Source organism: Micropterus salmoides, unplaced genomic scaffold (genome assembly GCF_014851395.1).
Source record: "Micropterus salmoides isolate LMB-PRFRI ecotype aquatic unplaced genomic scaffold, ASM1485139v1 Ms_hic_scaffold_12, whole genome shotgun sequence".
Lineage (NCBI taxonomy): Eukaryota > Metazoa > Chordata > Actinopteri > Centrarchiformes > Centrarchidae > Micropterus > Micropterus salmoides.
The window spans coordinates 29,532,906-29,559,632 of record NW_024040263.1 but is presented as its reverse complement, the minus strand read 5'-3'; the positions used below and the strand labels follow the sequence as shown (position 1 = coordinate 29,559,632).

General features: G+C 40.8%; 1 protein-coding gene and 1 pseudogene across 4 annotated transcripts in view; one reads left to right on the top strand and one right to left on the bottom strand.

Moving 5' to 3' along the window:
• rptor (regulatory associated protein of MTOR, complex 1) overlaps positions 1-26,727 on the bottom strand; it is a 239,276-nt gene that overhangs the window by 93,978 nt on the left and 118,571 nt on the right. The window lies entirely within an intron of this gene.
• LOC119899742 lies at positions 986-20,882 on the top strand (annotated as a pseudogene).

Genomic DNA, 26,727 nt, shown 5'->3' with positions numbered 1-26,727 from the left:
GCCTCTGGAAGAGCTGACACGCATCCCCCTCACAGATCGCGAGTGCAGGTGAGGGGTCGGAGATGGTGGGGGTGAGAGCGTGGTGTGACGCCCTGGCCGTTCTGAGAAAAGCACAATTAAAAGGGTTTAACTAAAAATATATTTAAAAAGTATCCAGCCAACAACGTCAGAAAATTGTTGGTCGTGTAGCTGGTACACAAATAAAATTCTCAATGAAAAAAAAATCTAAAACATATGTTGAAAGGCACGCCGACAACCCCACCTAGGGAATGAGCCCTAGGACTCACAGACATACAGGTTCTTTAAAATCGGGGTTGGAGCAGAGCAGAAACAAACCACACAGGTTCAAATAAATTTAACAATTTATTACTACGATTAAAATAATACAAGTTTAAAATGGCCTCACTAAGAGCAATGTGATACCACAGGTTAAACAGAGGGCTATATAAGAGAGACATAAATAGTAGGCAGTTACTCGGCCGGTTTCTCAGTCCCACGATCCAGTGGCTCTGCGTGTCGCGCTACCCTCCTACGGCTCGCTCCGTCCTCTCTGCAGTCTCCACCGCTCGTCCCTAGAACAAGGGAAGGACTCGCAGTGTCCGCACCTGTTGCTCATTGTCTCTATCACGTCAGCAGAGGTGTGCGGCATTCACAGACTGTCTTGTCAGTTAGTAAAACTTAAAATCACACACGCATTAAAACACACCACTCCACATGTCATAAAAAACAGCCCACAAACACACTAAAAAAAGCACAGCACACAAATGACTCACTAAAAAATCACAGCACACAAATGACAACTGACAAAACACTGCAATGCTAAAATCACAAGGCAATTTTCTGGCCCTGTCACAGTGGCAGTCGGGGAAAGTGACTGTTATGAATATGGTGTTGGAGCAGGGGAGAGGTGGGACTGTGGGTTTCTCAAACCTACAATAAAAACCATTCAGCTCGTCAGCCAGTCATTAGTCATAGTCCCAGCAGAGTTGGGGGATGGTCTACTGTAGTTAGTGAGTGTCCGCAGGCCTTTCCACATTGGAGCAGGATCGGTGGCTGTGAAGCTGTTTCCTAGCTTTCCATTTACTTCATGTTTACATAAAAAACAGACAAAACTGGACATTGACTGGAGAAAAGTAAGCGAGGAACTTAAACTACCTGGTAAGTTCTGAAAATATGTGTCTGCTTCTGATTCTAGGTTCTTGTACTTTGCCATGAAACAAGTTAGCATTGCATAGCCCTGATCGATCTGAACTACATTCAGAAAACACAAATTTTAAATTGTTTTGTCCTGCTGTCTTGCTGACAGACCCGACAAAGCATAAATTCATATGTTAAACAAATCAGCATCATCATGTAGTTATTTCGGCATCATTTTGATCTGTTTATTGCAATTTAACCACAGCCAAATGTTTATTTTAATGCCTCTCACTGTGACTTGTGGCAAGTACTGTAGCCTGCTTACAGCCAAAATTCAGAGTCAGCATCTCAAAGTCTGAGGCCATGGTACAGTGATTTGCACTTTGAATTTCTCCTTTTGTGTTGGAGTTAGTCACTGTGCCTTCAAGTACTTGGTGTCTTGTTAATCAGTCAAGCTTGATGAGTTGCATTGGTACTGATGCAGGCATATGAGAAGCTTAGGCCAAGGTGAGTTTATGTGTATATGTGCGAGGTTAAGTATGTATATATGCGCAAACCGAGTGTGTATATATGCACAAAATGAGTGTGTATATATATGTGCAAACTGAGTATATATATATGTGCGATGTGAGAATGCATGTATGTGCGAATCAAGGTGTAAATACAGGGTGTGGTCCATTGAAAAGTGATTAATGCGCTTGCCTTTGGCGTGGGAGACCTGGGATTGATTCCCACTCACTGCATCTGTCATTGCAGCACATCTGGGGATTATAGGGACATGAATACCTTCTTTAAATTTTTGGGGGGGATAAAAGTGACTGTCAAATCACTAAATGTACATGGAAGTACATTCTTTCTGTAAGTTTCACGTTGCTGTGCTGCATCAGCAGACGCTTCAATAAATTATATGTAGAATTGTTCGCAGTTTAAAGCTTTTTACTGGTTGCACAGAGTTTACAACAGACGACAATGTTCTTTGCATCTTAGACTGTGACACAATAAAGGCAGTAGCTACAGCTGTGGAAAGAACACCTCTCTCCCTCGTTCTCCATTCTTCCTTTAGTTTTTGGCTATCAGCGGACATGAACAACAAAGTACGGTGCTGCTGACCTGCTGCACAGTCATTCGCATTCACGTCAAAGATGGTGTGTTCAGTAAAGAGTAACACAGCGTTACTTGGATTAGTAACTGTAATAATATTACTGTGAAGTAATTAGTTACACTACTAGTTACTGGGAAAAGTAATAATATTACAGTAACGCCTTACTGCCCAACACTGATTGACAGAAATGAAATATAAGATCCATAACCATGTTTTCTGTGGTATTAAAAGACCTTACATAATAAACCATTATGTTTTTATTACCTTAGAATAAGCCATTTACATCTCCATAACCGCAGGACGTTGCCACGTTGCATCAGCATGTTTCTACAGTAGCTGAAAATGGACAAACAGTCTACAGAGTGCGTTTCGTCACTACGTTCTTGTTGTTCTACTTCTGGTAGAATTCAGGCAGTGCAGACACTGTTTTTCAACATGTTTTTCAGTTAGCTTAGTCAGTAAGGTGCAGGACTTGTAACCCAAGGGTTGAGTGTTTGATCCCACCTGGTATAACTTTTTTCTCTCTCTTCAACAAATGGATTCAGCACTGATTGTTTCTCAGATCATGGCATGTGCTGCACTGTTTTTGTTTCGTGTTTGATCTGCATCCATCAACCTACGGACGCTTTTGCTTTCTTTCAGAGGTGTGTCAAGCAGGCTACAGACTCTTTTAATGTTTTTCAGCATTTTTCAAAGTAAAAGCTCAGTTGAACTCAAAATACTGAAATACATTAAACAAGCTTCTAGCGATTTTATTTTGTTGGCAAAACCACTAACGAGGAAGTGATTATGTGAGTAACTGTTGCTGCCATGACTGAAATCTATTTCAGCACCGCTGAATATAATAAAGTATTTATTTATTTATATTTTTTGCAGCGATCAAAGCACCATAATCTGGCTGTGGGCCAGATGTTATTCTTGGCTGGCAGTTTTGGAGTGTCCATAATCAGAGAGAATTAATGTGTTTCCCTTGTCAATGTTTGTATAAACTTTATCTAATGTGTGGTTTATAATGGACTTTCTTCCCTTGGAGTTGGCCTTTTGACATGCAAAACTATGAATGTGAAATGAGGGACACTAACAATTCCTGGCTTCTTGAGACAACAAATGTTTCATTATAAACTGTGTTTTGTTCTGTTTAAATAATAGTCCTTGCTAAGTTAGTAGTGGCGTTTGCCTCTTAGTTTAGTAGTATGACCCTGTTGTTATCCATTAATGATGTTTGAAGACTAGACTCATAAGAGTTTCCTAATTTCCTTTTGTTTTGTTTTAATTTCTCCCTATTATCCCAGAGTAATCATTGTCTGTTTAGTGTTTAACTAATGCTTTAGCTAAATGTTTCGTATACAATTTCTTCTTAAAACGTTCATCAGCACGTTCCTTGTGTGTATAATCTGCTTCCCAGTTCCCAGTTCAAGTGGTGAATTTCAAAGTTGAATATCTATCCACCTTTCATAGAACCCAAGCTCCACAAGCGTTTAAAACTCTTCTTATACCGAGAATGAGTGTCGAATATCTATCACAATGTCACTGTATAATGGATTCTATGCTGCAATGCTTACATATATTTTGTCTCTTGAGTTAAAACATGTAACCATCAACTTTACACTGGAAACATGTAGTTAAGCTGTGTTACGCCTAAGTATTATAACAATTAAGAAACAATTAACCCTCTAGTGTTTGATCTTGTTTGACTGATCCACGTCCCAAAAAAGAGAATAGCTAAAAGACCTCGTTTTGTCTCATTCTCTTGTAACTCTTGTACTCTCTTATTTCCTCTCGTAATTACGCTTTTGTGAACTTCCTTTAGTTTTGACATTCCGATCTTTTTTTTTTTCATACTTTAAACTTCCTTCAGACGACCTGAGAAAGCTTGATGTTCCTGAATCCCCATTTTTCTTAGCAGGAGATTTGATTTTGACTGGGAAAAAACTTTCCCCAGACTTTTTTTTAAACTCATCCCCACCCAGTGCCTCAGTCTGTCTAACATGATGTTGTGATCAATGGTGTCAAAAGCAGCACTAAGGTCCAGGAGTACCAGGACTGAGCACATGCCTTCATCAGCAGACATTAAAAGGTCATTGGTGACTTTAAGCAGGGCAGTCTCAGTGCTGTGGTACTTCCTGAAACCAGATTGAAACTTTTCAAATAATTTCTTATTTTCCAGTACAGTGAGCAGCTGTTTGGACACAATTCTTTCTAAAATCTTTGCAATAAAAGGCAGTTTTGAAATTGGTCTAAAATTTTGTGGGCTGGAGGGATCTAAATAGGGATGAGCGAATACAGCATTATCTGTATCTGCGGGGCCTAACCCAGAAATGGGAGGAATTTAACCCGGAAGTGGGTGAGGTTGTCTTGAAATGGGCGGGGCTTTAACCGGTATGTTATTTTAAGCATGCAATTGATATGGGTTGATCAGAAATTGTTATATTTATTGCTGATTAGAAAACTATTTACATGACAGCATCAGCATTGAGCTTCAGATCAATGGTTTTGATCACGATAACAAACTAACTATATACAGAACAAGTTTTGCAACAATGAATACAAAACATGCAGCTGCAATTATGAAGTAAAATGTAATGAACAAGAGTTTTCATACTCAACATAACTTTCTTTTTTTAACTTTTAATTTTTTTTATGATCAGTGTGATTTATTTATTTATTTAGATTCTTTTTTTTTTTTATTTGGTTCTTTTTTCTTTTTTTTAATTTCCACACCAGGTATGTGTGTGTGTGTGTGTGTGTGTGAGTGTGTGTGAGTGAGTGAGTAGAGAGAGAGAGTCCGGTGGGAGAGTGTTTGTGTGTGTGTGTAGCTTAATTTGTAATATTATTTTAAATAATTTATTTATACCACAACTACCTTTATTTTTTTTTTATAAAATACAGCAAGAAAGTGTCAGAAAGTTATAAAATAGATAGTTTAAAAAACATTCGGTGCGTGAAGTAAAAAAACTGGTTAGAGCCAGCTGACGGTTTAAAAAAGAAAAAAAATCTCCGACAGGCAGAGACGCAACGCGAGTCCCATTCTACCAAGCACCACGTCTGAACAAACCCCACATTTACCAGAACTCTACTGGTTAATAAGTAAGTAGTACTACAAATCTAAGTAAAAAACAAACCTGAAGCTGAAGAAACCCTAAACGTTAACGGAAAAGACCCACGAACCTGAGTGACTGAGGGAGAGACAGAGAGAGAGCTGTTCTCTTCTCTGTTCTCTTCTCTGTGTGTGAGTGAGCAGAGCGGGACACAGCAACTCGTTTCAGCCGAGTATCCGGGCTGTTAAAAACAGAGATCAAATGGGGCCCAACAGAATCCATTACTTTCCGTAAAAACTTTGCAGGTATTACATCAAGTGGGCTGGAGGACACTCATTTGTGATACTGTTTTTATAAGCTCAGACAAGTCGATGATAAAACTGGTTAAAACTCTCTTGTTGCTGGTGAGGGACCTCTGAGCAAGAAGCAGTGGGGGTAATAGAGGCTCTGATTGACACCACCTTATTGGTAAAATAAGATAAAAACAATCCTTAACCATGTTATTGTAGTTTATTAATAAATCCTTCAGACTGAGGTAATAGACTTGGAGACTGGATTTTTTCCATCTGCGCTCTGCTTTCCTGCATTCCCCCTTTTTATGCTGTCATTTATCCAGGGTTGCTTACAAGCTTTAGATGTAGGCCTAACCTTTAGTGGTAGTAATATTTAGTGACAACAAGCAGATATGATTGAAGTGATCGACCAGATTGTTGGTATTGGAATCAGACAGGTGTTGGCTTTGGCTCTGAAAGAATGTGCAAAACTTTGAAACACTTTGTTCATTAAAGATGCAAGAACACACGGAGCTTGGTGAGGCGGCATGAGTAACAGGTGAATCGCAGCTAACAATACATCTGTGGTCAGATACGGTCATGTCCACTAATTCCACAGTGGAAATGCTGACACCCAGGGTAAAAACCAAGTCCAATGTCTGACCACGGTTATGTGTTTTGACATGTTGTTTGAAGTTAAAAAGAAGTGGCCATATTTAAAAAGTCAGTTGCATTAACATTGGTGGGGTCATCAACATGAATATTAAAATTGCCACAAAGAACAATTCTGTCATAATTTAAAACCAGAGTAGATCAATTTTCAGGAAGTTCTGATAAAAATCCTCCAGGCGGTTTTGGAGTGCGATAAATTATAACAAATATGATTGACAAGTTTAAGAGTGAGAACTTCATAGGAGTTAAATTCATCACAGCGTACTTGATGACATTTAAATTTTTTCCTATACACGCTCACTATCCCACCACCACGACCACTGACCCTCGGTTGACTAAAACAATCATATTGAGGCAGACACAGTTCAGCTAGATGGCTATAGTCATTCATTTGCAACCATGATTCAGTTAAAAACATAAAGTCTAGATTTGCAGACAAGATAAAATCATTTAAGATAAAAGTCTTACTTGACAGTGATCTCACATTGAAGAGAGCCATTTTAAATGAGTTTTTTTTGGGTGCTGGAGTTGGTGCAGTTGTCCTAATCCTTAAGAGATTACTATTATTTCTGTGTGGGATGTGCACATTTCAGTTTACTGGTCTATGCGTGATGATGACAGGAATAGAAGTCTTTGGAACAATACTGGGAGCAGACGGCTTTACATGCCAGCAGGTGGAGACAGTTGTTTGTGGCAGTGAGGCAGAGATGACCGGTGGTGTGTCCAGGTGTGCTGCATGAATGATTAGTCATTCACGTAAGTCATGTGTGAACCGCACCAAATGCTGTATGTGAGCAGCTAACATTTCTGAGCCCCGTTTGTTTGTGTGAAGTCCGTTTGTCTTAAAAAGAGACATTCTTTGCCAGAAAATATTAAAGTTATCGACTTAACACACACTGTGAGCCCTGCAGGTGGACTGGAGCCAGTCGTGGAGGCCAAGGAGTCTACTGAAGCGGCCAGCACCATGACCAACTGTAAAAACGGACTTTCCACACTGCTTTAAAAAGTTAAACAGACCGTTGACTGCTGAAGAGCTGTGTCATTTGTCCCCACATGGACTATCACTCTTGTGATGGAGGACGGGAGAGATGGCATCAGGTCCTGGAGTTTTTTTTAAATATCAGCTGTGGTGGCACCGGGGAAGCAGTGAGTGGTAGTGTTAAAGAAACGGATGTTTCCATTTATGGAGTCACCAATTATTCGTGTGGTTGGGGAGAAAAGGGGACGAGGAGATGCCGGTTGTGGGGTTCCAGAGCAGGACTGAGCAGAATCTGCTTCCACACTGCGTGCGGACTGAGAATGGACTGTGTGAGCTGTTGAGTGTTGTGTTGGAGTAGCAGTAACCTGAGAGAAGGGCTACCTGACGGTGCAGGGTAGAGACGGCCTCCGGAGCGTCTGAGCACAGCCTCCTTCAGGATCCTATGTCTTGAAGCGGAGGTTTTTGACCGTGATGACGGGCGACGATCAGGCCCAGCGGCAGACCGGCGGCCCAGCTGATCACCGTTTGCCAGAGATGTAGCCGGTGGAGGAGATGCAACAGTGTCGGCCGGCACTGTCCGTCGAAAGGGATCCGTGTCAGGGAGACTCAAAGCCGGAGGTGCATCCGCTGGATGGACCGGAGTGTCGTTAGACAGGGCTGCATAGCGGTTGGAGAGGCCGATGTGCGGAGGAGAGACAACCCCGTCCGAGCCTCTCTTGCAGCCATGGACCACCACTTCAGCCCAGGTTGACTGATGCTTTGTAGTCGAGCAAGAGGAAAGCCTTGGAAGACTAGAGGGGTCCCATAGCACGGTGTCCTGGATGTTAGCGGTTGCGCTAAGAGAAACAATCTATTTGGCTTGTCCTGAAGCCACATCCATAAAGCCAGTCAGCAGGGAATCTTTCTCTTTGAGTTCCTCTGAAAGTCGTCAGATGTCTTCCATAAGGTCAGCAATCTTTTTGTTCGCTTTCTTAAGGAGTGTGCAGTCCTCATGGGGCAGAGTTATCTTGGCTAGCATAATGTTAGTCACCGGAGCTTTGTTGTGGTCAGTAGCATTGATAGCGTTTTTACGATTATCTAGCACGACCATGTCGGATGACTACAATCCTTAACCCACATAAAACTCAAGTTAAAAGCTTAAATAAAAGGATATGAAAAATTTTAGGTAAAAGTGTGGATTAAAACTGGATAAGAATCAGGTTTAAGACGGAGCTTCCGACAGGTAGCTACAGATGCCAACGCATGCGCAGAGTACAGATTACGTCTTATTGCATATTTTGTTCATTACCTTCTGATTTCTTTCATGTTTGACTGATATTCCTGTAGTATTCCCATATTTACTCACATTGTTGTACTCCCTTTAGTTAGTCAATAAATTTCACCTTGATCATAGTGATTTGTGTGTGTGTACTGTTTAGCGTCCTGGGTCCCTGTACAGAGGATTCGTCCTCAGATTTGAGACTGACGGATTGATTAAATTTAACGATTTTAGAATAACTGAACCATTAATAACTAACGAATTACCACAAATTCATGTAATTATCAAGCTATACTCAAGGACTTAAGACCCAAGATCTGCGCTTCCAGAGATATGCTGTGATGGGACCAGCAAAGGGTTACTTGGATGATCTGTTGAAGGACACCAACCGTAATATAGTTAAATAGACAATGAAATTACATTATAAAAACTAAAGAAAGAGGAATAAAAACAGCAATGGCCTATGTTACATTGAAAATATGTCTTCCTTTTTGACAAGCGGTAGAATTTTTCAAAGGAACAATTATTAAAATAACAAACAATATTAATGATAATGTGATTATTAAGTTACTTTATACAAACAACAATGGTTCTCAGTTTGTTGAAAATAAAATTGTTATCGAAAAAAGTATCGTTCAGGAACCGGTATCGAAGTCGAGGTATCGTATCGAAAATCGGTACCGAGCCCTAGTCAAAACCCCTTGCTGTCACTTTATAACACTTGGGAGCCCCTTAGTGTCATAGTTCAACGTAATGGGGAAAGCCCTATAGCATAGTTTTTGAATGCTAAAGACAGGTGTAGCACTTCTGCTAACTTACCAACCAAGGTTCTGAGAAGCTGTGTAGGGGGGTATATATATATATATATATATATGGTTTTTCATTGGAATAATAATTTTTTTCAAATACAATCATTAATCACATCATTGATGAGCTGGTAGTTAGTGTTGTAGTACTTGAGACCGGTCTTGGTCTTAAGACCACTTTTTGATGGTCTTGGTATCGTCTCGGACTTGACCGCCTTTGTACTAGGTCTTGTCTCGGTCTCGGACATTGAGGTACTTACGTTGATTTCAGCTCTTAGTGTTTGTATGTGGGTGTTTTAATAGGAAAGTAGATCTTTAAGATCACTTTATGAAGTACCTGTGATCTTGTTCCACATTTTATTGTACGCCATGCTATGCAGGGAACTGGTCTTGGTCTTGACTTGGTCTTGCCCTCCCTCAGTCTTGGTCTCGACTGCTCTCAGCCCCTAAAAGTCTTGGTCTTGTCTCTGTCTCGATAAACTTGACTTGATCTCAGTTTGGGCGGTCTTGATTACAACACTACTGGTAGTTATAGATGATCTGTCTCAGAAATAGAGTACCAGGGCTTTTCCACGCCACAAGTAACGTTAACTGGGGCATCTTTCGGGTAATCTTAGCAGCATCCTTTGGGCTTTGCCACTCGAAGATTTATGAGTTATGTTCTTTCTCGGGAAAGTGTCAAAAAACAGGCAGTTATGTAATAATTTTTTAAATTTTCCAAAAGATCTTATGAACCATTAACAACTCATTTATAAATGGTTTTTCATTAAAATAATTTTATATTTATAAATAGTGAACTGATCATGTTTAAAGTATGAAAATACAATTATTAAGCACATTATAGATGAGCTTCTTAATAAAGAATGCAACATGGATAACTATGTTAATAAATGACTTACTAATGTGTATTAACGTAAGAGCAATGGTTTATAAATGATTAATTAAAAATGTACTAATACTTAACAACTGCTTCATAGTGTGTAGATAATAAAGAACAAAACATATATAACTGTGTTTATGAATGACTTACTAATGTGTATAAATGTTTGAACAATGCTTTATAAATGATGAATTCTGTATGTACTAATACTTAACTAATGCTTTATAATGTGTAGTTATTATAAAGTGCTAAAGTGTAATCATTAGGTTAGGTTAGGTTAACTTTGTTGTCCCCAATGAGAAATTCTGCTGACGTACTGCGGTAAGCGTGTTGACTCATTTCCGTTTTCGGTGCTTGTGTGTTGGTAGCGTGTTGTGCTGCTCTCGCTAAATACCAGTTAAATTTGTTAGATTTGTCATTACAGCAGCCAACTGTCCGCTAAACACTTATTCTTGCTGTAATTCTGCCTAAGCCTTCACACTTCTTTCCATCATTTAGTGACTGTTCTTCAATCTCGTTGTTTTCAAAAGGTTTGGTAGCTAACGCTTAGCAGCTAGCGATGGCTTCTCCTTCTCCCTCTCGCTCTCCTACTTTCTCCTGCTCAGTGTGTCAGATGTTCAGTTACTCCTCTGCCTCCTTTAGCGGTAATGGTACGTGTAACTAAGTAAGTGTAGTTTATTTGTAGACATGGAGGCGAGGCTCAGTGATATAGAAGTCTGGCTCCGCACCTTGGTAAATCAGTCTTTAGCTACTGTAGCTAGCCAGTCCCCGGTAGCCAGTGCGGAATGGCCTGAGTTAGACTGTGGTAGCCGTCCCCCAGCATCTCCTGAGCAGCCAGGAAAGGGTGGCTGGGTGACTGTCCGAAGGAGGAATAGTCATAAGCATTCAATGTCCACGGGTCACCACCAACTAGTTTCCGTTTCTAACAGATTTTCCCCACTCAGCGACACACCCGCTGAGAAAACAACTCTGATAATTGGCAGCTCCATTTTGAGAAACGTGAAGTTATCGAAGCCAGTGGCCATAGTTAAGTGCATCCCTGGGGCCAGAGCGGGTGACACAGTATTATTTGAAATTGCTGGCTAAGTCTAAGGATAAATGTAAATACAGTAAGATTGTTTTTCACGTCGGCGGTAATGACTCCCGGTTGTAGCCCAGTACGATTGACCATCATATCCTATTACAGAGACTGAAACATTTCATTGGCATTAAAGATTCAGATTCAGATTCATTTTATTAGCCATTTGCAGTATAAAACCACATTGGAATAGAATATTCAAGAAGCTCAAAGTGCAATGTCAACACATAAAAAACATAAGAAAAACATAACATAAAACAGGCAAACAATTGCCACAAAAACTCAGTAATAAAACACTGTTCAGTAAAATCCATCCATAAGATAAAAAATGCTTATTTTAAGGTGCTTTGTTTAAAGTGATCACAGCTTGGGGAAAAAAACTGTTGAAATGGCGATCGGTAGAACATTTGACAGAGCGATACCTTCTCCCTGAGGGAAGCATCTCAAAGAAGGCCCCTGCAGGATGGCCTGAAGCATCATTAGCAAGTTTCAAAGCTCGATTCAAAAGTCTAGCTTTATATGTATCCTCCAGGAGCGGCAAAGTACAGCCAATGATCCTGCTGGCTGAGCGAACCACTTTGTTCAAAGCCTTCTTCTCTTTCAAGGTGAGATTACCAAACCATACAGTAATACAACTAGTTAGGACACTCTCAATTACACAATAGTAAAAAGTTCAAAAGAATCTTAGTGTTTTGAGTGAACTAAGGAACTGCTCTGAGCTGGTTTAAGTCCTATTTATCAGATCGATTTCAGTTTGTACATGTTAACGATGAGTCCTCAACGACCCCAACCATCGAAATTATTTAAAAAGGTAAACAGAAGAGGAGCTGTGCATAAAAACCTCATAAAAATTAAAACCACAAGAGCAATAGTGCAAACGAATAGGAGAGTTAAATGTGGACAGATCTCTCTCTTCTAAAGGTGTACTAGTAAATGAACTAATATCAGATTATGATATTGATTTATTTTGTCTTACTGAAACCTCACTGGGTGATGGAGAATATGTTAGCCTAAATTAATCCACCCCCCCCCCAGTCATATTAATACTCACATTCTTCAAGGCACAGGCCGAGGAGGTGGAGTTGCAGCTATCTTCGACTCTAGCCTACTAATCAGCTCTAAACCTAAACTAAATTATAACTCATTTGAAAGCCTTGTTCTTGGTCTTTCGCACCCAAGTTGGAAATCACCGCAACCAATTCTCTTCGTTATAGTGTACCGAGCACCTGGTCCGTACTCTGAATTCTTATCTGAATTTGCAGAGTTTTTGTCAACTTTAGTCCTTAAAACGGACAAAGTTATTATTATAGGGGATTTTGATATTCATGTGGACGTTGAGAATGACAGCCTTAGTACTGCGTTTATCTCTCTGTTAGATTCCATTGGCTTCTCTCAGAGTGTTCATGAACCGACTCACTGTTTTAACCACACCCTCGACCTTGTTTTGGTGTATGGTATTGAAATTGAACATTTAGTGGTGTTCCCACAGAATCCCTCTTTGTCCGACCACTGTTTGATAACCTTTGAGTTTGTATTGCTGAACTACACGCCATTGGGCAAAAATTGTTATACAAGATGTCTGTCTGATAGTGCTGTAGCTAAATTTAAGGATGCGATTCCATCAGCTCTAAATTTATTATCAAGTCACAAAGTAACGGAGGACTCCTATGCTAATTTCAGATCCTCCCAAATCGATTATCTTGTTGATAGTGCTGCAGGCTCGCTGCGAATGACACTCGACTCTGTAGCCCCTCTAAAAAAGAAAATACTAAAACAAAGACGGTTAACTCCATGGTATAATACTGAAACTCGCAAATTAAAGCAAATATCGCGGAAAATTAAGAGGAATTGGCGTTCCACCAAACTGGAAAATTCTCGTTTAATTTGGCAAGATAGTCTTAAAACTTATAGGAAGGTCCTCCGTAATGCCAGAGCAGCGTACTACTCATCATTAATAGAGGATAATAGGAACAACGCCAGGTTTCTTTTCAGCACTGTAGCCAGGCTGACAGAGAGTCACAGCTCTATTGAGCCAAGTATTCCCATAGCGCTCAGTAGTTACGTCTTCAAGAGCTTCTTTAATGATAAAATTCTAGCTATTAGAGACAAAATTCACCAAGACCTGCCCTCAACTGGCACCAACTTATCTCTTAACTCAGGAACCTTAGAAACAGCTGTAGAACCAGAAAATATATTTAGACTGTTTTGCTTCCCTCAATCTTTACCAACTAACTTCAATAATTTCTTCATCTAAACCATCAACCTGCCTCTTAGACCCCATCCCGACTATGTTGCTTTAAGATGTTTTACCCTTAGTCAGCACTTCTTTTGCTAAATATGATCAATCTATCTTTACCAACAGGCTATGTACCACAGTACTTTAAAGTAGCTGTAATTAAACCTCTTCTGAAAAAGCCCAAACTTGATCCGGATGTTTTAGCCAACTATAGACCTATATCTAACCTTTCATTTCTCTCTAAGGTTCTGGAGAAAGCAGTTGCTAAACAGCTGTGTGACTTTCTAAATAGCAATAGTTTATTTGAGGATTTTCAGTCAGGATTTAGAGCTCATCATAGCACAGAGACAGCACTGGTGAAAATTACTAACGACCTCCTTATTGCATCAGACAAAGGACTTGTCTCTTTACTGGTTTTATTAGATCTTAGTGCTGCGTTTGATACCATTGACCATCAGATCCTATTGTAGAGACTGGAACATTTCATTGGCATTAAAGGAACCGCTCTAAGCTGGTTTAAGTCCTATTTATCAGATCGATTTCAGTTTGTACATGTTAACGATGAGTCCTCCATGCATGCCAAAGTTAGTCATGGAGTTCCTCAAGGATCTGTCCTCGGACCAATCCTCTTCACTTTATATATGCTTTCTTTAGGCAATATTATCAGGAAATATTCCATAAGCTTTCGTTGTTATGCAGATGATACTCAGTTATATCTATCGATCAAACCAGATGAAACTCATCAGTTAGCTAAACTTCTAATGTGCATTCAGGATGTTAAAACCTGGATGACCTGTAATTTACTAATGTTAAACTCAGATAAAACTGAAGTTATTGTTCTGGGGCCTAAGCACCTCTGTGACGCATTATCTAAAGATATAATTTCCCTTGATGGCATCGTCCTGGCCTCCAGCAACACTGTGAGGAATCTTGGAGTTGTCTTTGATCAGGACATGTCGTTTAAGTCTCACATTAAACAAATTTCAAGCACCGCCTTTTTTCACCTACGTAATATTGCGAAAATCAGGAACATCCTGTCTAAAAATGATGCAGAAAAACTAGTCCATGCATTTGTTACTTCTAGGTTGGATTACTGCAATTTCTTATTATCAGGCTGCTTGAAAAAGTCCATTAAGACTCTTCAGCTGATCCAGAATGCTGCAGCTCGTGTTCTGACAGGAACCAGGAAAAGAGATCATATTTCTTCTGTTTTAGCTTCTTTGCATTGGCTTCCAGTAAAATCCAGAATAGAATTTAAAATCATTCTTCTTACCTACAAAGCTCTTAATGGTCAGGCACCATCTTATCTTAAAGAGCTCATAGTACCTTACTACCCCACCAGAGCACTGCGCTCCCAGAATGCAGGGTTACTTGTGGTTCCTAGAGTCTCCAAAAGTAGACTAGGAGCCAGAGCTATCAAGCTCCTCTCCTGTGGAACCAGGTTCCAGTTTGGGTTCAGGAGGCAGACACCATCTCCACATTTGAGAGTAGGCTTAAGACTTTCCTCTTTGATAAAGCTTATAGTTAGGGCTGGCTCAGGTGAGTCCTGAACCATCCCTTAGTTATGCTGCTATAGGCCTAGACTGCCGGGGGATTTCCTATGATGCACTGAGCTCCTCTCTCCTCTACTTTCTCTCCCTCTGTATGCATCCTCATCCCATTATTGCATGTTACTAACACAACTTCTCCCCTTTCTGGTAGTCTTGTGCTTTCTCGTCCCTCTTCTCTCTCCTCCTATCACTCCCTACAGGTTTTCTGGCTCTGGAGCTGTGGAGTCTGGATCTGTGGCTGCGGGTCACCTGCTGCCCCCTTGTTCCTGCTCGACACCCTCTGCTGCAACGACTATTGTTACTAGTCCTATTGTTATTATTGTTATTATAATCATTAACATTACGATTGTTATCATTAACACTACTATAAATATCTGTACCATTTTTCATTTAGTCTATAGCAACATCACGTTTACTGTTTGTACCTCTGTGTGTAGGCTGCCTCCCTGCCCTCTCTCTCTCTCTCTCTCGCTCTCTCTCCTTCACCCCAACCGGTCGAGGCAGATGGCCGCCCACCCTGAGCCATGGTTCTGCTCGAGGTTTCTGCCTCTTAAAAGGAAGTTTTTCCTTGCCTCTGTCGTCTAGTGCTTGCTCTTGGTGGGAACTGTTGGGCTTCTGTAAATAGCATCATAGAGTATGGTCTAGACCTGCTCTTTTATGAAAAGCGCTGTGAGATAACTGTTGTTGTGATTTGGCGCTATATAAATAAAATTGAATTGAACTGAGTAGCAATAAAATGTTTCTTCTAAATTAACATTAATGTAATAAAGTGAAATATAAAACCAAAGCTATTTGCCACTGTCAGGGCATTACCTTTTATAGTTTGTTAAAACAAGTTAGAGTCCAGAGCCACGATCATAACATCATAACAAGCAACACATAACAGCTGCTCAGGGAGCAGCATAAACAGTGTATGTTCAGTAGCAAATGTCCCTGTTACAGTGATGTGAAGTGCTTGCCCACCGCCAAAGAGCACAAATCATTGGAAGAGAGACTGATCCTCACTGTTTGTTTCCAGAAGCTATTATTGTTTACTAAATAGTTATGAGGACATCAACAGGAGGGAATTTGCATGGCAGAGCATCCCCGCAAAACTAGGTGTGGGCCTATCAGGTAAAGTTATGTAGCCTATAATTTTAATTTAAGGTAAATAGGCTACAGCTGTGTAGCGCACAAAAACTGTTGGCATGGTAACTATCCATAGAGCACCCGCCATTTACTTGCAGAGCGCTGTCTCCCTGTCTTATCACCGGAGCAAAGAGCAACCCCGCGGGGCCAAGCATCCACGTTGTGATTTTAAGAACATTCCTAAGACCGACATCTTCCCCAATACTAATCAGCTTGCAGTGTGTAGCTATCCACTTCGCTATGGTATTTGTTCGCTTGTCTTGCTTTTGTTTATCTACTTTCCCCACGCTGCATCCAGCGTAGTCTGCCGAAGCCTCCCTCCACTGCCTGTTTGGGTGGATGATTTGTGACTGTATGTTAATTCATCGCAAGTGAGCAAAATAATTGTCAGCGTTAATTAATTAATGCGTTATGGCAAAAATAACGTGTTAACGTGCCCAGCCCTAATTATCATTAAATGGTGACGTTAGTCTCGTAATATTGGGGCGGTTTTTCTCGACATGTCAGAGAACACAGATATTTAGATATGTGGGAGAGATTCTGAATGTGCAGAAAGTTTTGAACATGAGCAGAAAACCTGCTGAAACACAGGAACTATTTAAGTCCAGGAGTTTCTAACTGAATTAAAATGAATTCATTTCACATTGAGGTGAAAAGGTGCCACATGCACATTTAAAGAGGTTACTTCTCCAAATAGAGACTCAAAAGAGGAGGGATGACAAATCATGTGTGCTGACTCAGCAAGGATTTTATTAAATTTTAAAAGTTGATCTACAGGAGAAAACAAAGGTATTTAAAATAGTTACAGAATGCCTGAGAGCCTTACTGTATTATTCTATAGATTTTTCATATTTTGAATTGTCACCTGCTGCCTGAATATTATGTTTCCCTTTATAGAGATAGACCATTCCACCATAAACTGATGCAGCAATTTTCACCAGAATGCAGGAAACAAAGCCTGTAATGCTTAAAATCTTCTGGGGGAGGCCTTCCTCTTCTTTTGTGACCCCTAAATGATTATTGACCATGATTATTGACTTTTCATCCATACATGCCGGGTGGAGTGTCCCCACTGCAGAACCTGAGAGTGTACATTCCCCACTGTGACCCATCTACCAATGTGTCCCTGAGCAAGACACTTATCCCCTAGTTGCCCCAGAGGCGTGCAACCTCTGACATATATAGCAATTGTAAGTCGCTTTGGATAAAAGCGTCAGCTAAAAGAATAAATGTAAATGTACATCAGCTAGTACAAAAAGGCTGTTATCAGGGCAAGTACTGGGACACAGGTGATTAATTAGGGAGTCCTTCTGCTCCATTTCTCAGGTTAAGGTAAGACTGACTATGCAGGGTTGGGGCAAAATCTCCTTTGGCTGGGAAGGATGATCCTCTCCAACACAGTCAGGGCATTGACATGTTGTCCTTCACAAGAGGAAAATATAAACACAGAAGAAAAAGGACATTGCTGACGACATAGTTCCATGGATTAAAGTGCAAACGAGTGCTAGTGTGATTATTGCACATTGCTGCATTGAACTGAAGTTTGTGTAAAGTGCATATGCTAAGGTGCTAGTATGTTTATTGCACGTTGCCTTATTGCACACAGCTCTATTTCACATTGTTCAACAGCTTCATGGAGGCTGGCTCAAATGATGATTTTTGTGATTGGATTTGCATTTTGGTACACAGGGTCTTCTTCCTGATGGCAGGGTTACGTGTTCAGGGAAGAGGGGATGTTGAGAGTCTGATTTCATGTTCCTAGCATGTTTCACAACTGCCTGGTCATACAGGCTCTGTATAGACTCATAGTCATTAATCATATCAATATCATATATCATATCATTTTATATCAATGAGCAGTCTCTGTGGCTTGAACTTGGGATTTAGGCAAGGCGTGGCAATTTAATTTATATAGCATGTTCCATTCACCACCCACCTTTTAAAAGACAGTGACAAACCGCTACATTTAAATTTTTATAACAGATCTCAGGTATCAGCATCTAGGGACGAGGATTTTATCTCATGTTGCGTGTTACCTACCTTCAGACAGGGCACAAGAAATTTCAATTTGACAACTTCTAGGTTTAAAATTTAGATTTGGTACTTTTACTATCTCCATAACATCCCAGTAAAAAACATGTGCTTTTGAAAAAATAGTTTGCCGCTCATTTCATAATTGTTTGTAGCTACAAATTTGAGCCGGACATCTTCACAATTCATACAGTAATCACAGCACTAATATTTTAAGATTTTAATAATTTAGATGTGATGATTTTCAGTTTTCTACTTTCCTTCTCTAGCTAGGTATGCTTAATACATTTTTATATTCACTTGCTGTTACACGTTAAGATGTTACTATAAATGTTCATTCATCTTAATAGGGTGTGAAATGCAAATGTCACATTTGCTAAATGCAGATGGTGAAAAATGTGTGGCAATTGAGACTCCACCTCCACATCAGTACTATAATATAGGTCAGATATTATAAGCTACTGAACAGAGCTTGCTGTCAACATTCATGGTAAGACACCTGAGTTATTATATAATAGTTTGATTTGAGTAATCTTTCACATCAAAGTATTTTCAATTTTACATTCAGAGTTTGAATTGTTTAATTGATTGCAACCATGACATTTTGTCTTGTCTTGTTGTTTAACCCTCACACAGATGGCAAAGCTGTGGCATCTCATGCTCCTGTTCTGGGCATGGAGTCCTCTGTGTCTGCCATCCAGTGTAAGCTTCATTGGTACACCAAAGGAGTGTAAAAAGGCTCACTTTGTCCCTGGTTACAATCTGGGTGGAGAAGGCTTCGACATTGTCACGATGGAGCGGAAAGGTGCCTATGTCATCGACACTGAAACATGGAAGCTTGCCAATGACACTTGCAGGCTATACAGAAACAACTACAGGAATGGAGAGAGCCAGAAGGTCCCAGTTGCTGTAGTGGACTGGAGAACCCTCCCCAAGTGCAGTTTGAAGGTCTCCAGTACAGTCTACGACTCTGCTGAAAGTCTTGTCAGTGATTCCACATCATCGGTGTCCAATAACTGGACACTTGGCCTTGACATACCTGTAGATCCAAATGTCACAGTTGGTGGTGGCTTAGGAGGATCCCACTCCAGAGAATCTACCTTTGGCATGCAAAAGTCCAAACAAGATCGCTACACTTTCTTAAGCAATTCTGTCCACTGTAGTTTCTACCGGTGAGTATGTGAATGTACTTTGTGTATTTGGCTCTGAATGTATTATGAAATGTTTTGTTTTACAGTCTTCTGGAAGTTGGCCATAATTACAGCAATTCTGCTTAAACAAACAACATAAACAGTGAGATGTGAATAAAATGGTGCTGTGATAGACTGTAAACTAATTTATATACTTCCTGTGCTTCACAGCTACAGACTGGCAACAAGACCTCCACTGAGTCATGAGTTTGAATCAGCCGTGAACGACCTTCCTCCGTATTCACGTAAAACAGAGACATTTATATCGCAATCTGATTGACACATATGGTACACATTACATCATACAAGTGTCTCTGGGAGGGGAGATAAAGGCCATCACTTCCATCAGGACTTGCCAGGCAACCATGAATGGACTGTCAGCAACAGAAGTCAGTGACTGTTTGTCAGTTGAGGCCTCAGCTAGCTTTGAAAGTAGCGCCAGCATTAACGCCACATTAGCACACTGTCAGGCAGAGAAGAAGAAGTTAGGCTCTAACCAAAGTTTCAGTAGCAGTTTCAATGAGCGTATCACAGAGGTCACTGGTGGAAACATTGATGGAGCTGATATCCTATTTCAAGGCCAATCAAACCCCTCTGTCTATAACAGCTGGCTTAACTCACTGAAAGACATCCCTGATGTGGTCAGATACAATTTAAAGCCCCTGCACACCATACTGCCAAGTGGTCATCCTGCCAGCGCTGGACTGAAGAAAGAGGTGGAGACGTACATCAAGAAAAATGCAGTGTTGAAGAAATGCTCAGAAAGCTGTAAGATTGGGCACAGGTCCAACAAAAGGGACATGTGTGCTTGTGTTTGCAACAGAAATCAGAATATCGCAGCCAACTGCTGTCCTGCTGGGAAAGGTCTTGCATCATTAAAGGTCTTCAACCTCTATGCACGAGGTCTGTATGGTGATACCTGGAGTCAGACAGATGCTTCAGTTCAGGTGACATACGGTGTTCAGAATAAGCGCACTGACATCATCAGTAACAATGACAATCCTAAATGGTCAGACACATTTGAATTTGGACCCATAACCATCAACATGAGAGACAAACTTAAGTTCAGTATTTATGATGAGGATAGTTACTGGAACAGTGATCTGCTCGGTGAGTGTTCATTTAATCTGCGTAGTGGGAAGGTGAGTAACACTTGTATGTTAGACCATGGTACCTTCTACTTCTCCTACATAGTAGAGTGCGCAGAAGGTCTTAGTGGTAACCGATGTCAAGAGTACACACCCTCTCCCATGAGTCCCTCTCTGACCAAACTCTTCTACACTCGAAATGGGGTCCTTTTGGAGAGATGAGGAAGAAGAAAGCTAAATCAGTCAGGTTGAGGTCAGATCAGGTGATGAGTGAATAAGGATTTGATTTTATGATGATCTTGCACGTAGTTAATTGCATATTTTGTCCCTTTGTTTGACTTTTTTTTGCAAAAATAAGTATATATGTTCTCAATTTCTTAAATTTAACCCAAATATGTGTTTGTGAGTACTTATGTTTGATAATCCACCTTTTCATCTGCTTCTTCTTGTTAGTTACAAAATATGCCAATAAAGCATCAACAGACAAAACAGGTGTCTGTCTGATTCTATATACCCAAAAATACTGTCTAATTTTGTAGTTTACATGAAACATGTATATTTATACAATCACCTGTCTAAACCTTTGAAGATAGTGTACATAAGTTTGTCAAATGTATGAACCATTTAAAATAATTTAGTTAAATATCAACTTTTATCCTATATACCTCCAAAACTAGAGCTATTGATGTGAATTTTACAACTTTCTAGATTTCACTGATAGCTCCTGCAAGTGGGGTTGTTTTTTTTTTAAACAAGACAAATATATTAACAACAACAACATTTTTACTTTTCTACAAAATAATCAGTTCACACTAAACTGTGGCATTTGGCTGCAGGCATAAATAAAATAAATGTTATTTAAATACAAGATGCCAAATGAGTAAAGATAACCTTCAGCTTCACACAGCCAAGCAACAGAATACTGAATTGCCTGAATACATTAATGTATTGATCAAATACTTTATTATTGCTATTACATTTACCATACACATGCGCACAGACACAGACACACACACACACACACACACACACATAATCACTGATGGTGACATGGACTCACATTTGAGGGAGGGCTGTCTGTATTATGTAAAGATCTATCAGCATACAACAAACTAATAGAATGGAGAGTTATTAGATGAGGACCATCAAAACTATGAAGTTACTCTTTAAGGCACTTTTTCATGGAGTGGTCAATTTTGAGACTTTGGTCTATTTTGCTTCCATGTCTTCTTTTACTCTAATGGAAATAAAACTTCAATAATACACCTTTAGATGGTGTCTGTTTTAAGCCTAATACCCTCGGTCTATTTGCATCTGTAGATTTATTCTATATTACCCAAAACAAGATAATCTGCATATTTACAAAGCACATTTCAGAGGAAAATTGTTCCGCTTTTTCCTTGGTTTTCTATTCCCTGCCTGCCTCCCTGTGTTTTCTCCCCTGTGTGTACTCTCTCTCCCTCCGCACCTGCACCTCATCAGCCACCTCGTCAGCCTGCAACACCTGCCAGTAGTCAACCTCATCCCTGCCTGTAGTTCAGCCCTGGTTCTCCACACCATTCTAGCTTGATCGTCGTTGCCCCATACGCGGTTCACTCACCCTCGTCCTCCGTTTTGTCGGCTGGGCTCACCCACCGGTCCTCTCCTCTCCGGGCTCCCACCACGGCGTCCTCCCTGTTCTCCCTTGCCTCCTCTCTTCCTCGGCCCCAGTGTCCCCCAGCTCTCTGGTCCCAGTCTCCCCGTCATCCCCACTCCATCCCTCACCCCCCTCATCCTTCAATAAACCTCCTTCTCTGCATTTGGGTCCTCTGTCAAATGTGTGGAAACTGGCTTAAATTAGTGAATGCCTAATTTGCATATCAATGTGGCGATTGTGATGTTATAGGACACAAATGTATCTGTGTTCACCTGTAGTGTCTCATCAGTATATTAGGTTGTAAGGCCATGAGATATTGCCTTAGCTAAACTTCAGCTAACTTATTACATTAGCTCAGCTCATGACATCGGCCTATATTGTCTTTTGTTTAATTAGTGGTAAACTCGAGGCACTGGTAGTTTAGTCTTTTGTTCATCACCACTCACCACAAGCCAAGAAAAACACTGCTGGGAGAGAAGCTGGAGGTGCTGCTGTCTGTCTGTGTGCTGCGCTCTGGTTGCGCAGTGAGATGCGGAGCGAGCGAGAGTCTTATCTTCTGACCTGATAGCCTATTTAGATTTTTTCCCCCCCAATAAATATATTTGTTTGACAGGGAATCTGTTGAAAATAGGAATAAATATACTGTATAGGCCTATCCATTAATTTAAAAAAGCATCCCAGAAAAAAGGGCACTTTCTCTTGAAGAAGAGAAAGGGCAGTTGCTGAAGCCCCTTTTGATGTCTGTGTGCACGTGCCTGGTCTGCTCTGACTTTATTTGTCAGCAGTTTTATTTAAAAGAACTCCTGTTTCTTACTTTTCACCCGCGATTCCGTTTTCACAGCAGCAGATGAGCCGCGTGTGGAGGAGGCTTGTTGTTAATTACCTATAGCTCCACAACTACTGAAGGATTTGAACTGGTTTTCTCCCACTGGACTCCCACCGGCAAGAGAGGGGGGACTCAAAATGTTTCTAAACTTAAAAAGCACTTTAATTGCCCAGTTTGCGTTTGTATAGTTTTACTATTTACACTATTATTTTAAATGTATTTCATATTATTTGATGGTTTTTTAGGGGGGGGGCACCCCTCAGATAGGGATGTGTTTACCTTTTGCCAGTGATTTACAGTAAGCAGGGGAATTTATTTATATTTTTGCTGCTGGTCCAGAAAAGCATTGTAGTTTGAATTCCCGGGGTGGAAAGTCAAGCGGGTGACACAGGTTCAAGTTTTAACCAATGTTTTATTATCAGGCAGCAAAAATGGAAAGCGATGGCCACTGGAGATGGTTAGGCAAAAATAGGGACTTAATAATTACAACAAAAGGGGCGTCTGTGAAATGACAAAGAATACCAGATAGTAGCCTACACAAAAATCACACCTGCCTTATGAAATGGCTCACTGTCTGGCTCACTGGAGTCCAACCGGGACCAAGACCGTATCACCTGCACCTTGAAACAGCAGGAGAACGCCGGCAGGCGGCACACAGACAAATTTACATTTTTTCATTTAGCTGATGCTTTTATCCAAAGCGACTTACAATTGCTATACATGTCTTGCTCAGGGACACAAGGGTGGATGTGTCAAAGTGGGGGATTGAAACCGGGTCTCTCACACCAAAGGCAGGTGTATCCATTGTGCCATCACCTGTGGGATGGCATCCTATACCGTCTGCCTGATGGTAACAGCTCATACTCGCCAAATTGGGGATGTGATACATACGACGTAATGTTCAACGTGACACACACACACCAGCTGTCTCTTGATTTAAGTTCCAATGTTTCAACATTACTCAGACTGTAAAGACAGACAAGACAAGCGGTACGAAAATCTTAGAGCTGTGTTTTTTACTGCCGTTGTTGCTGGAGTCTGTGCTGCGTTGGCTGCAGTGGTCTGTGTGACTGTGGGACTAGAAGTCCCTGTGAGCGGGCGGCCTCGCACGCTACTCCTGTGGGTTGGTGCGAGTTTCCCACGCTTGCGGAGCTCAACACCAAAAACATGAGGTGATACGAAAAAAAGTACCAGGTAGCAGGTCCAGGTACAACCTTTCCCTAATGGAAAACAAAAGAGGCGAGTAGAGTCGAGGCGAGTTGAGCTAGTACCATGCGGTGGAAAAGGGGCTTAAATTGGAATTGAGTGGGTGAGCAATCATTTCACACATCATGTCTATGAAGATTCTCAGTCATCCAGGTCATAGTATCCAACGAAGGTTAAAATCAAGGGCAACTGGACTTGGTTGAAGATACTGGAAGACGTTTCGTCCCTCATCCAAAGGACTTCTTCAGTTCTGACTGACTGGCAGGGAAACTCAGCTATTTAACCTCAGTGGGGTCGTTGGCCCGGGTCATCGATACCGCTGGTTCGTTAGTGTTCCTGGTTGCTGTGACGACAGTCGTTAGGACTACCGGTGGCCAAGGCTGAACGACCATCGTTGGTATCTTCGCCTGAGGCCAATAGGTTATGTTTGTTGAGTTTCCTGGGAAGTGATAAAAGGACAGCATTGTAAGTGGGGGATAAGTGGTGGATAACTGGATCCAGATGAAACCTTGGTATCCTATGACGTGACTTCTTTGTTCACCTGCATCCCCACCATAGAGGTAGTAGAAACCGTTAGGAAACGGCTAACACAAGACAACACCCTGGACAACAGAACTAGCCTCAGCCCTGACCAAATCTGTAAATTACTCGACCTCTGTCTAAATACCACCTACTTCCAGTACAATGGACATTTCACATATCACTCAATGTACAATGTGCCAATGTATTTAGAGATAGTTCAGTAGAGTTTAACAGTGGAATGCATGTGTTACTTGCAACACTAACAGAGAAACAGTTCTACTTTGTGACTGTAGCTGACGCTAAATCCAGCATAAACCCGTTTCCATGACAACACGGAAGTCGCTCGTTCGCGACCTTTACGATGATAAAGTCGTTTCGTAATGCAATTATAATATGTGTTTACTGGTTTAATGTAATTCTGAGTAAAAGTGTGAATTGTGAGTGTGAGCTGTGTTTACATTGTTAAATTTATGAAGAAGAGAAAGGTTTATCGCTAGTCACATGACTGTTACCCGGAAGTATTGAGAGTAGCGCCAGAGAGAAGAGAGAGTGGCGGGTGAGGACAGCAAACTTTTAAGCTCCCGTCGTTATTCTACAGCTGGTCTACAAGGCGAACACGGTAATAATTATTAAGTTAATTATTAAGCACTGTTTAATGTTGTTTACAGGAAAATGTGAGACACATTGTATCGGTCTTTATAAGAAATAAGAGACAGAGTATATAACGTTGTTTTGGGGTGCTTTGTGCTTGAAACGGTTTGTTTATCCTCTAGTTTTCACGGTGTTCCATGATACTTCAGGGAAGAATAAATGTGAACGTGGACATCAGTAAGAGGCGTGGACTCTTTTTATGACCAGTGTAGCTAAAGTGAAAACGTGCCTAACTCCATCATCCACGAGGTCTTCAGTGTGCGGCTCTGCTTCACATCCTGTGGTGAACTTCAGGTCTTCAGTGTGCGGCTCTGCTCAACATCCTGTGGTGAACTTCAGGTCTTCAGTGTGCGGCTCTGCTCAACATCCTGTGGTGAACTTCAGGTCTTCTGTGTGCGGCTCTGCTCAACATCCTGTGGTGAACTTCAGGTCTTCAGTGTGCGGCTCTGCTCAACATCCTGTGGTGAACTTCAGGTCTTCTGTGTGCAATTCTGCTTAATTTCCTGTCGGAGACTACAGGCTTCAGTGTGCAGTTTTGCCACTTCTCCAGCAGTCTACTTCAGCCTACAGCATCCATTTCAGGTCAGACTGTGCGTACTGAAATTGAAAATAAGTCCTCTGGCAAAAGATGGACAGTTCCACAACAACGGCGTAAAGAAACTGTTTGCTATGAAATAAAAGTCTATAGTTGCTAAGGACTGTGAGAAAGACATAGAGTAAAGGTTAACTGTTAACTAATAGTAACATCCTGTTTTCCACTTTCTATACACCTTTCTATAAGGTCAATGACCGCAAGTGCTGGTACAACTTGAGTGTCAAATTCCAAATTGACAACAATATTAGTCATAAGATAAAGGTGTAACGAAATTATTTTCATTGTCTATCACAGTAATTCATGTGCTTGCAAATGACCTTGTCTCTTCCTTCAAGTGTCAGCATATGCCAGGAAGATTACAAAATGTCAGTTCGTAGTGAATAGTGAATCTCAGTATGGCGAGGTATCTAAACAGATTGGTTCCCTGTCAGATGTGCAGGATGTTTTAGACTCTAATTCAATTGCAGCAGAGAAAGAGAAAATAACAGTCATCATGCTAAAAATGAGAAATCTAAAACAATGCTTAAGGAGCCTATTTCAGCTGCAGCACAGTTAGATGATGAACCAAGAAAATCCTCCCGTGACAGACGTCCAACACGTAAAATGATAGAGCTGAAAGAGCAAGAATCAATCCAAAGAGAACGGAAATTCAATTCAGTGTATGAGAAATGGAAACACAAGTTAAGAATGCTCGTACAAGACTGAAGCAGGCTTGCTCCGAGAGCGACTTGTATGACATGATGGATGTAATTGAGAAGCTTGAGTCTGAATAAAGGAGTTATACGACAACGGTATAAAAACTGCACCAAGCCAAGAAATTCGAAGAAAGATTGATGCAAGTGTAGC